This window comes from Lolium perenne, chromosome 6, assembly GCF_019359855.2.
Source record: "Lolium perenne isolate Kyuss_39 chromosome 6, Kyuss_2.0, whole genome shotgun sequence".
NCBI lineage: Eukaryota > Viridiplantae > Streptophyta > Magnoliopsida > Poales > Poaceae > Lolium > Lolium perenne.
In genome coordinates, this window is record NC_067249.2 from 105,954,891 (window position 1) to 105,968,053 (window position 13,163).

Consider the following 13,163-nt stretch of genomic DNA (forward strand, 5'->3'; position numbering starts at 1 on the left):
CTTGGTAGCAACCTTCTTCTTCGGCGTACTCTCCGGTGCTACCGTCTAAATTTGAATACGAGTATAATTACTCACTAATTCAATGGCTATTCCATACATCACATATAACACACAAACTACTCTATGCACACAAATAAATTAACTAGGGTGCATGGGTTGTGGGGTTTAAATAGAATTCACTTCTTTTCATTTCATATGTAAATGATAGTTTCCATAGGGTTCTTGAGAAATAATTTCCTCTCATTGAAATCTTCTTAAGATTTAATTTCTCAAACAATCATGGATGAACTCATATTGACCTAAGTCAAATGTTCATCATCATTATTTGGGAAAATGATTTAAATGAGGTGGATCACCTCATACTATTTAAATAACACTACATTTGATTTAAATCTCAAGTAATTCATATGAGAGAGTTTGGGACCAGGGGTCCAAACATCCCATGAATTCATGTGAGACAAGTTTAAGTGAAGTGTAAGACTCCACATAATTTACTTTCATAGTTTTGGACAATATCAACTAGTTAAACTAGCCATAATACCCATTCATTAAACCATGGCATGATCATACAAAGTGACCACACCATTTTATTGCATAAACAATTAGTGTAAGTCAAATGTGAGCTATTAGAGTTGGAATTAACTTAATATCTATTTTGGTTGATTTTTAAGAATTATTTGAATAGGGAAAAGTCCCTGTCTTGTTATTTTTATCACATTTATTCTACAAAGAATCTGGCCATGAGGCCAGTGGCATTGGCTAGATAATTTCAGTAGCTTTCCAACCATATAAAGTTTGTTAAATTTGGTTTAGCCAATTTAAATCTATTGAATTTCAAAGTTCGGGCAGTATTGATAAAGTTTGGAAATGTTTAAAAAGGATTTGAATTAAACAGGCCGGCGGGAAAAGCTAACGGGCCAAAAGATTTAAAAACGGCCCAAGCCAGCCCACCACACGTCTGTGCCCGCGTGGGCTGCCTGACCAGGGGGTCCCGCATGTCGGCGTGTTTTAAACGCCGAAGCGGTACGAGCGACGTGGCGCGTTGGATTAGAAGACGATCCAACGGCGCACAGTCGTCATCTTCTCCGACGAGAAGCAGAGGGTCTGGCGGCGAGGGTAGGGGGTCGGAGAGCTTACGGCGGCTCCAGCAAGGTATGGCAGTGTGCGCGAGGTAGATGTGGACGACGGCGAAGCAGCTGGTAGCAGTGGCGGAGCTCGAGGTGGCCTGGATCAATGGCGATTTCTCCAGGGCTTCCGCGGCTCCGATCTTGCAATTAGCCTTGCTCCGGCGATGATCGAGGTGGCTAACGGTGCGAGGCGAAGTGGTGAAGGGTGGGGAGTGAGGTGGTGTGCTCAGTTGCTTCCAGGGAACTCTCTATTTATAGGATTGAGCAAGGGTTGCGGGGCAGGGTGGTGGTCGACATGCTCGCGGCGTCTCCGGCGAGCTAGCGAGCTAGGCGAGGGCGTGGCGTTGTTCTGCGGTTCCTGGCGAGTCGTTTGGCGGCGACAGCTTGGTCGGGCGGCGGCTGGTTTGGTCGCATTGTTTCCGCGACTGCCGCGGCGTTCACGGGAACATGTCGTCGTCTCCGGCGCCGGCGGTCACGGGTCTGGGTTCCGAGCGTGTCTGGCGCGGCTGAGGTGTCACGGCGGTGCTCAACCTGTCGAGGGAGGGGCCAGGGGATGCTCGAGGTGGCCAGGCGGCACGTGTCCAGTGATGCCCGCGGCGTGCGCATGTGCGACGCCAACGGCATCCTGGGAGGATCTGGGCGCGCGGATTCCGGCGACGGTCGCCGTCCTCCTCGACAATGGCGATGCTAGGCGATGCTAGGGAAGCAAGGTGGAGCTCTGGGACATGGTGGCCGTGGCTGGAGAAGAAAGAGGAGAGGGGTGGCTCGACATGTGGCATGTGGCCGGCATGGCCATGCCATAGCTTGCTATGCCTCTCTCCTTAGGGTTCCTATGTGCCATTAAGGTTGAGAGGGGGCAGAGGGACCATTTAGAATAGGTTGGGATAGATTAGGGTTGAGGTAGATCACTATTTCAAATAGTGTCAAATAGTTCCATATTTGGAATTTGTGAATTTTGTCCAAAATTGAAATAATTCAAAAGGTGCATCTATTTGAAAAGTGTGGGTTTAGATAAGTTGTATTTGACCAGAGATGAGTAGAGGTGGTGGTGGAATTTTAGGATTCAAAACTTTGCAAAATTGGCTAAGTGGGGGAATGTTGCATATGTTAAAAAGTTAAGACTTTGGATGAGCATTGCTCATGATCAAAGATGAATTTGGCATGGTGATCTTCACCAAAGTTGTTCACCTTGATGTTGACTTTGAAATGGTGCAAAGAGTTAGCAAGAATTGGTTTGGGAAAAATGAATGGCAAGGGCTCAAAATGGTGATCAGACTATAATTGTCAATTTTGACCATTATCATATGTGAGTGGGATTTGTGTTTGAAATTCATTTGAATTGTGAAACTTTGATTCCAAAAGTTGTAATAAGTGTTAAATAACATTATTCAACTAATGGTGAAGACCAAATTGGTCTAGGGTCAAAATTTATAAAAATGCCATAGGGCATATGTGAGGGTTTTTAGGGTTTTGCAATTTATGGATTCTCCTCCTTTTTGATTTATTTGGTTGGTGATCTTCATATGATCACACTAGGGTTTTAGAGCATCTCAAATACAAGTAACAACAATCATCATGGCATATCACTCAAATGCACAAGTCCTATGCATGGTACTATATGCAAATAGAAAAGTTTTTGTTGGTTTGAAATTTTGCTTTCTGGCATTCTCTAACTTTCTTTTTATTGAAAATTGGGGTGTTACACTAAGCCCGTGCCCACTTTGGATAATGTGGTTGCGCGAATAAAAGTTGGGCCGGCGTACACTTATACGCAGTGCTCCTATAAAAACATTTTACCCACACTTCCTTTGTTTGCCAACAAACCACCATATTTCTCCAACATCCTTGTCCAAAAACTTTGCCTTTCCAAAGCATACGCTTGGGTAGAGTTAACTTACCCAAGGTTTTCACAAACATTTACAACAAGGTAAGCCTTGAGGGGTTCCCAACCTATAGTTTCATGAGTGGAACTACTATTTCACTACGGCCGAGATGAGAGTCATCACGCCATAGATGGTGTAAAAAGGGGAAATGGAGTGGATCATACTTGATTCAAGGTAAGCATGTATTATGACAACACAAGGAGGATTATAATTTCAGATTTGTGGTGCTAAATATACAACTTAGATAGTGGAGTATCACTATCCAACATACTCTCCAATGGGGTACACGGCATACTCCTCTCAAGTTGAGAATTACACCAAGATCATGACATTGATACCTCTAAACTACAAAAGTGGTGGGTGTAGTGTAAGTTACTATCTTGAGAGGGAAGATGCTCAAGTTGAGCATACAAGATGACCAAGTGGAATAGCACGGCCATAATACCATGCATCCCGTAATCACAAAGACAATAGTGGAGTATCACCACTAGGGAGTACCCCACTTGCAATCACACATAGATGACATAAATAGAGAGAATAACACGCAAAGAATCAAGGTGCTTTGGACATCAACAAATGACATCCAACTAGACACCAAGTCAGAGATCAAAAGATGGCTTGCCTTGGCTTATTTGTCCCTGGACTTCTACAACTCCATCAAAATAAGAATCCCAACAATATAAATAATATCCTTGTCTGATTCCACTTCTTCTTCTTCTCCGGAATTGTTCGCATCTATCGCCGGAAAATATAAAAGGAACACAATCAATTACATTGAACCAACAAAACAAACATACAACAACCATAGTTTAACCATTCAATAAAGAGCTACCATAGAAAGGACTTATAGATACCACAAACAACTTAAAGAGAACCCATTTTATTTACCTAGTAAAGGTATGCGAGTGCCACGACTTAGCAATTGCCTCTCTCGGTTATCACCATGGTATAAACCAAATATCCCCTGGTAGATAACATCATAAAGATGACAAGTGCATTAGTTTGGCATCAAAAACATTCACATTATAATTTGAAACATTTTTGGAAAAGCGGGCAATCATTCTCCCTATTTTATAAAGCTTACATAACACTACACAAGAATAGGAAGCAAATGATATGCCCCACCATTTGAAAACGTAAGCAAAAAAAAGAGCTAATGTTAAATTGCAGAGGTTTTGTTTTGCAAGCATAAAACAAAGTTGCCCATCCCTACTAAAAAGAGTTGGTCAAGGGTTTTAAATAAACCGAAAAGTTTTGCTTCAACAATGCATGTCACACATATACATTACTAACAGCAACAAATATGTATGAACAGAGACTAATAATATTTTTCCTAGATGGCCAGTACTAATACAAGACTAACCCAATTGGAATCACCCAAAAATAGTAAACCTACAATTTTAGGAATTTCTTTGAATCTGACTGTACAGAAAACAAGATCTGTAAGCCATAAATCGTAGAAAAATCCTAAAAATATGGGACCACTGGCATTTGAAAGATATTAAAACAGAGATGCATACACAATTGGATTTGGGTTCAAATTGTTTCCGAAACTCTCACAAATGGATTGACAAGGTTACTGCATGTCTTTACCATTTGCTTTACCTCTGGAGTTACACAACAGATAAAGGTTTGAAACTTGTTTGAGAAGTTAAATAAAACACTCAGTAGTCCAACAGAGTTGGAATCACTCAATTAGGTTCAAAAATGGATTTTTTGTGATTTAAAAGCTAACAGTCATGTCTGCAGAACACACAGAACATGTTTAATTCACCAAAAATCATACATAACTCACAAAAATATGAGGTCAGCTGCATCTGAAAGGTGTTGAAAAGCTGGTTCTTACCCAATTTGTTTCATTCAAAAATTCGTTTCCAAGCTCCTGGTTTAATTCGACAAAGTCAGATCTGACCAGATTTTGATCTGTGAACCATTTCAATTTCAGGAGGTCATTTGAAGTGAAACCAACGCCAAAACGAAGGTACTGAAGAGTTCTTTCACCCACAGTTGAGTTTTCTCAAAAAGGTTTTGTAAAACGGAACAAATCTAATAAACAGTGATTCTGCATGTTTACATAACTTTATTTACCAAGGACAATCTGTAACGAATTTGAGGATGAGACCAACGCCAAGTTGTATATATTTTCAATATCTATTCGTGGAACTTTGAATCACTCGATTTGAATCTGCACACGAGTTTTGGAGGATTTTACAAAATCGTACCAGAATCTGAAACAGCAAGATTACAGAAATTACTGCAAGGTTTTGGACGAACTTAGTTCAAGAGCTTCAGATCTGAGGATTGCTCAACCTTCTCCATGCTTGGACCAACATGCACCTGCATCAAGATCCAATCTTGTGAGAGGAGAAAGGATAAATAGAGATGGATTCAGCTAGGGTTAGGGGAGAAGAGAGTGAGAGAGATGCTCTCATGGTGAGGGGAAGCTTGAGGGAGGAGGGAGTTGCATCTTGGAGAGGTTTCCATGGCCATGGCCGGCCATGGTTGCTAGGAGGAGCAGCAGCTCGTGGGGAGAGCTAGGAGAAGGGTGTGAGAGAGTGGAGGAAGGAGTGGAGTGTCAAAAATGAAGCAAAGGGGGAGGGGGTGGCCGGCCAAGCTCCTTTTATAGAGGGAGAGGGGTGACTGCCTCCTTCTTTGATTGGCCAAGGTGGGTGGCTGCTCATTTAATGATTTGGTTAGGTGGGAGGCAAGGCTTGTGGAGGAAGAAAGTGAGGAGAAACATGGCTGGCCGAAATTGTCATGGCCGGCTCCATTCTTGTCAAGCACAAGTGAGCAATGTGAGAGAGAGGCACAACATCAATGTGTATAGGCCAAGACATGATGTTGAGGAGATAGTGTCCATGAGTGATTTGGATGATGATAAGTATAGGAGTAGATACATATAGATAAAAATAAGTGTGAGGTGATATGTACTCCAAAGATAATTGTTACCACTATGGTTGGGACAAACATAAGATGAAAAATAGACCCAAAGGTATATTTGATGATTAGAAGTTTTTTTTTTGAATTCAAGTTTGGAAGGATTGGGATTGACCACATGCAACAATGCATGAGCATGTCAAGGTAGATGGGATGGTGATGGTGGTTTAGTCAATGATAGAGCAAGGTTAAGAGAGATGGTGAGTGAAGTAACCATATTCTCACAAGGATGAATATGGTGGCATAAATCTTCAATTCATGAGGCCAAGATGATGATGGAATACAAGAGAGGAGTGAGATATGTATGATGAAATATAAGTTGCTCTTCAAATGAGAGGTCAATTGAGAGTGGTTTGAAGTACTCCCAGAGTCTAGGGTTCAGTTGAAGGGAGTCCATTTGAAAGTATCAAATGATCATCTACATGATCAAGAATTGGAGGATGAGGGGGTACAATGGGGTAGATCAGGGATGTACACAAGATGTGCAAGAGTTGTCATTTAAAATAGAATTCATTTGAAAAGTATTTAAAACGCCTCAATTGTCTAGGGACAATTGGGAATGAACTCAAGTGGAATGGAATTTGAAAGTGTTGAGATAAAAACCAGTTGGAATATAGGAGTTCAAAATATTCTACTTACTTTCTCAAGTAAAGTAGAGTTTTTCTCAGATGTAAAATAAGCAAGAGGGAAACAAGAAATGGTATAAGTACCATAACCAAGCCTTTTGTTAAAAAGAAAGCAAAATCGAAAGTAATGTTTTAGAAATCAGTACTTGATAGAAATGGGATGAGAAACCAAACCCATTTAAGTTCTTTGTTTTCTTTGAAGAAATATCTTGAAAGGATTTAATAAAATTAGAAGTAGTTTTGTGATCAAAACTAGAGAAGGAAAATCAATAGGATTTTTGAGAGAGAAAACTAATTTAGGGAGAAGTGTCCTCAAGGGTAGATGGTGGCTACAAAATGTACCCATCATTCCCACTCTTGGTTTTATGAAGATTAAACTTGGATAAAAATAAAAACAAGAGGTAAGAGAGGAAGAAGTGATCCAGTGCTGAAACAGTGGATAGGGTATAAGATCAAGTTGAATATAGGAGTTGCAAGGATAGACTGATACATGCAAGACGTGGAGGTTGAAGAGGATGTTGCATAGATGAGATTCATGCCTTGAAGTCAACAATAACAGTTGTGGGTGCTTAGAGATCAATTGCCAAAGTCTGGTCATTTTAAGCCTGTCAACACAGATGGTTGACATGGCCTCAAAACCAAAAAGGATGAGTGGGTGTAAAAGAGGGATGTAGCTAGGGGTAGAGGATCCCAAGTTTTGAATTAAGGGCGATTGAGCTATCTTGTACCACAAAGAGAAAAATCAAGATGGCACACTCATGTTGCCATCAGAAGAAGAGTTTGGTATAGTAAGAAGGAAAACAATTCTTCCTAAGCCACACATGTGTATTATTAGGTGAGTTGTTCGCCTGACCACTAGAGGTGTTGTGCTTTGAGGTACTCAAGACAGAACTCAACAAGCAAAACAAGACAATTCATCCACCAATAGATCAAGGCAATTCATCATAACAAACAGATCAAGGCAATTCGTCTAATTAGTCTTTTAGAAAAAAATTTGTTCCCCCTAATTTTTGCAATAAGGACAATTAATGAAGGTTGCAAAAGTTGGGGTGTTACATCGATCCTCTCTCAAAAAGGATGAAGCACTCTCAAGGGATCAAGGGATTCATAACAGAGGATTGCAGGGGAGTGTATGCGAGTATTGTAGCTTTTCCCTAGAAGACCTAGGTTTAATTGAACCTTGGAAAGAATTTCCTTAGGTGTAAGATTATGTAATCTGTCGAAACCTTGAGAGCTTGGTTGTCTTTCTGTTACCGGTCCTTTCAAGCTTTACTTTTTGTTCTTTTTGTTGTGTATCTATGGATGGAGATAGGACAGGGCCTAGAATTCACCTACATCTATTCATACATATAAGATAACAATAATAATAAGCACACCATGAGTCGTCTTCGAATAAAGATAAATATTGTGAGCGACACGTCCTAATTCTCTATAGCTTTAGTCAGCCACTTCAACTATAGACTTTTGGTCCACTACAACACCTCTGCAACCCTCGGTGTTAAGAAATCATTAAGTAATAAAAAATACCAAACCATTACACATAGTGATGTTAGCGTTACCCAAAGTGGATCTCACGTCCTCTATTCTACTAACCCTTCGGTCACTGGCTTTCGATCTAGAGGCTGAAGCACCACTCATACCCCCTCAATACCTTGATCGATCCTCAGAACTTGGGTACCTGACAAGTCATTAGATCGAGGCTAGAGATTATAAAAAAGGACAAAATCCTATTCGAACTCAACACAATATTCCCATGTTAAAACATGCACATAAACGCTTTGAGGTTTCATCCAAGACCGCAACCCCTGAGGACTAATCCTCATAACGAGATCAAAGATCATAAATATTGCAATGATAGATTCAATATAAATATCAAATAGTATTACAATATCGCCAATCACAGAGATTGAGATTACAAGTAGATGGACTATGGCTATGTAGGTGGAGAAATGGATGTGGAGATGGTGATGGCGGCAGCTAGGCGCTGGTTCCCAGATGTGATGCGGTGTTGGCGACTACGACTCTCTCCTATTTTGCGGCGTCTAAAGTTCTAATATAAGGGTCCCGTCTCGAAAGTTGCTAGGGTTAACTTATCTGAGGCAGTGGTGATACGTTGCAAACGTATCTATAATTTTTGATGCTTGATACATCTCCGACGTATCGATAATTTCTTATGTTCCATGCCACATTATTGATGTTATCTACATGTTTTATGCACACTTTATGTCATATTCGTGCATTTTCTGGAACTAACCTATTAACAAGATGCCGAAGTGCCAGTTGCTGTTTTCTGCTGTTTTTGGTTTCAGAAATCCTAGTAACGAAATATTCTCGGAATTGGACGAAATCAACGCCCAGGGGCCTATTTTGCCACGAAGCTTCCAGAAGTCCGAAGAGGAGACGAAGTGGGGCCACGAGGTGCCCAAACCATAGGGCGGCGCGGCCCCCCCTTGGCCGCGCGGCCCTGTGGTGTGGGGCCCTCGTGCCGCCTCTTGACCTGCCCTTCCGCCTACTTAAAGCCTCCGTCGCGAAACCCCCAGTACCGAGAGCCACGATACGGAAAACCTTCCAGAGACGCCGCCGCCGCCGATCCCATCTCGGGGGATCCAGGAGATCGCCTCCGGCACCCTGCCGGAGAGGGGAATCATCTCCCGGAGGACTCTACGCCGCCATGGTCGCCTCCGGAGTGATGTGTGAGTAGTCTACCCCTGGACTATGGGTCCATAGCAGTAGCTAGATGGTTGTCTTCTCCCCATTGTGCTTCATTGTCGGATCTTGTGAGCTGCCTAACATGATCAAGATCATCTATCTGTAATTCTATATGTTGCGTTTGTTGGGATCCGATGAATAGAGAATACTTGTTATGTTGATTATCAAAGTTATGTCTATGTGTTGTTTATGATCTTGCATGCTCTCCGTTACTAGTAGATGCTCTGGCCAAGTAGATGCTTGTAACTCCAAGAGGGAGTATTTATGCTCGATAGTGGGTTCATGCCTCCATTGATATCTCTGGGACGATGTGAAAAGTTCTAAGGTTGTGGATGTGCTGTTGCCACTAGGGATAAAACATTAGTGCTATGTTCAAGGATATAGTTACTAGTTACATTACGCGCAATACTTAATGCAATTGTCTGTTGTTAGCAACTTAATACTGGAGGGGGTTCGGATGATAACCTGAAGGTGGACTTTTTAGGCATAGATGCAGTTGGATGGCGGTCTATGTACTTTGTCGTAATGCCCAATTAAATCTCACTATACTCATCATAATATGTATGTGCATGGTCATGCCCTCTTTATTTGTCAATTTCCCAACTGTAATTTGTTCACCCAACATGCTGTTTATCTTATGGGAGAGACACCTCTAGTGAACTGTGGACCCCGGTCCAATTCTCTATACTGAAATACAATCTACTGCAATACTGTGCTACTGTTTTCTGCAAACAATCATCTTCCACACAATACGGTTAATCCTTTGTTACAGCAAGCCGGTGAGATTGACAACCTCACTGTTTCGTTGGGGCAAAGTACTTTGGTTGTGTTGTGCAGGTTCCACGTTGGCGCCGGAATCCCTGGTGTTGCGCCGCACTACATCCCGCCGCCATCAACCTTCAACGTGCTTCTTGGCTCCTCCTGGTTCGATAAACCTTGGTTTCTTTCTCGAGGGAAAACTTCTTGCTGTGCGCATCATACCTTCCTCTTGGGGTTCCCAACGAACGTGTGAGTTACACGCCATCAAGCTCTTTTCTCGGGCGCTCGTTGTCGGGAGATCAAGACACGCTGCAAGGGGAGTCTCCACTTCTCAATCTCTTTACTTTGTTTTTGTCTTGCTTAGTTTTATTTACTACTTTGTTTGCTGCACTAAATCAAAATACAAAAAAATTAGTTGCTAGTTTTACTTTATTTGCTATCTTGTTTGCTATATCAAAAACACAAAAAAATTAGTTACTTGCATTTACTTTATCTAGTTTGCTTTATTTACTGTTGCTAAAATGGCCAACCCTGAAAATACTAAGTTGTGTGACTTCACAACCACAAATAATAATGATTTCTTATGCACACCTATTGCTCCACCTGCTACTACAGCAGAATTCTTTGAAATTAAACACTGCTTTCTTGAATCTTGTTATGCGAGAGCAATTTTTAAGTGTTAGTTCTGATGATGCTGCTGCCCATCTTAATAATTTTGTTGAACTATGTGAAATGCAAAAATATAAAGATGTAGATGGTGACATTATAAAATTAAAATTGTTCCCTTTCTCATTAAGAGGAAGAGCTAAAGATTGGTTGCTATCTCTGCCTAAGAATAGTATTGATTCATGGACTAAATGCAAGGATGCTTTTATTGGTAGATATTATCCCCCTGCTAAAATTATATCTTTGAGGAGTAGCATAATGAATTTTAAACAATTAGATACTGAACATGTTGCTCAAGCTTGGGAAAGAATGAAATCTCTGGTTAAAAATTGCCCAACCCATGGACTGACTACTTGGATGATCATTCAAACCTTTTATGCAGGATTGAATTTTTCTTCGCGGAATTTATTGGATTCAGCTGCTGGAGGTACCTTTATGTCCATCACTCTTGGTGAACCAACAAAGCTTCTTGATAATATGATGATCAACTACTCTGAATGGCACACGGAAAGAGCTCCACAAGGTAAGAAGGTAAATTCTGTCGAAGAAACTTCTTCCTTGAGTGATAAGATTGATGCTATTATGTCTATGCTTGTGAATGATAGGACTAATATTGATCCTAATAATGTTCCGTTAGCTTCATTGGTTGCACAAGAAGAACATGTTGATGTAAACTTCATTAAAAATAATAATTTCAACAACAATGCTTACCGGAACAATTCTAGTAACAACTATAGGCCATATCCTTATAATAATGGCAACGGCTATGGTAATTCTTATGGGAATTCTTACAACAATAATAGGAGTTCACCCCCTGGACTTGAAGCCATGCTTAAAGAATTTATTAGTACACAAACTGCTTTTAACAAATCTGTTGAAGAAAAGCTTGGGAAAATTGATATACTTGCTTCTAAAGTCGATAGTCTTGCCTCTGATGTTGATCTTTTGAAATCGAAAGTTATGCCTAGTAGGGATATTGAAAATAAAATTGTTACTACAGCAAATGCCATCCAAGTTAGAATTAATGAGAATATAAGATTGATGGCTGAACTGCGTGCTAGGTGGGATAGAGAAGAAAATGAAAAACTAGCTAAAGAGAAGAATGTAGCTAAAGTTTGGACTATTACCACCACTTGTAATGCTAATGCTACACATGTTGCTGCACCTCCTACTATTAATAATAAAAGAATTGGTGTTAGCAATGTTTCCACTTCTAATGCAAAGCGAGAAACCGCTCGAAATCGCTAAAACCGCTGAAATCGCTCGTGATAAAACTGCTGAAATTTTTTCCAACATTGGGGATGATGATCCCATTGCTTTAGATTATAATGGTTTGAATTTTGATGATTGCCACATCTCTGAAGTTATAAAGTTCTTGCAAAAACTTGCTAAAAGTCCTAATGCTAGTGCTATAAATTTGGCTTTCACACAACATATTACAAATGCTCTCATAAAAGCTAGAGAAGAGAAACAAGAGCTAAGCCTCTATTCCTAGAAAGCTAGAGGATGGTTGGGAGCCCATCATTAAGATGAAGGTTAAAGATTTTGATTGTAATGCTTTATGTGATCTTGGTTCAAGTATTTCCGTTATGCCTAAGAAAATTTATAATATGCTTGACTTGCCACCGCTGAAAAATTATTATTTGGATGTTAATCTTGCTGATCATTCTACAAAGAAACCTTTGAGGAAAATTGATAATGTTCGCATTACCGTTAACAATAACCTTGTCCCCGTTGATTTTGTTGTCTTGGATATTGAATGCAATGCATCTTGCCCCATTATATTGGGAAGACCTTTTCTTCGAACTGTTGGTGCTATCATTGATATGAAGGAAGGTAATATAAAATATCAATTTCCTCTCAAGAAAGGTATGGAACACTTCCCTAGAAAGAGAATGAAGTTACCTTTTGATTCTATTATGAGAACAAATTATGATGTTGACACTTCGTCTCTTGATAATACTTGATACACACTTTCTGCGCCTAGCTGAAAGGCGTTAAAGAATAGCGCTTATGGGAGACAACCCATGTTTTTACCTACAGTACTTTGTTTTTATTTTGTGTCTTGGAAGTTGTTTACTACTGTAGCAACCTCTCCTTATCTTAGTTTAGTGTTTTGTTGTGCCAAGTAAAGCCGTTGATAGAAAAGTTCATACTAGATTTGGATTACTGCACAGTTCCAGATTTCTTTGCTGTCACGAATCTGGGTCTACCTCCCTGTAGGTAGCTCAGAAAATTAAGCCAATTTACGTGAGTAATCCTCAGATATGTACGCAACTTTCATTAAATTTGAGCATTTTCATTTGAGCAAGTATGGTGGCCTAATAAAATCCATCTTTATGGACTGTTCTGTTTTGACAGATTCTGCCTTTTATTTCGCATTGCCTCTTTTGCTATGTTGGATGAATTTCTTTGATCCATTAATGTCCAGTAGCTTTATGCAATGTCCAGAAGTG

At 40.4% G+C, this 13,163-nt stretch overlaps 1 long non-coding RNA gene across 1 annotated transcript; it reads right to left on the reverse strand.

Annotated features, from left to right (window-relative positions):
- Positions 1-3,638: 3,638 nt before the first annotated feature.
- LOC127309551 (uncharacterized) lies at positions 3,639-4,942 on the reverse strand. The gene is made up of 3 exons (XR_007857213.2): positions 4,857-4,942; positions 3,899-3,974; positions 3,639-3,745 (listed from the first exon to the last, which is right to left on the reverse strand). It is a non-coding gene; the product is annotated as an uncharacterized lncRNA (long non-coding RNA).
- Between the last annotated feature and the right edge of the window lie 8,221 nt (positions 4,943-13,163).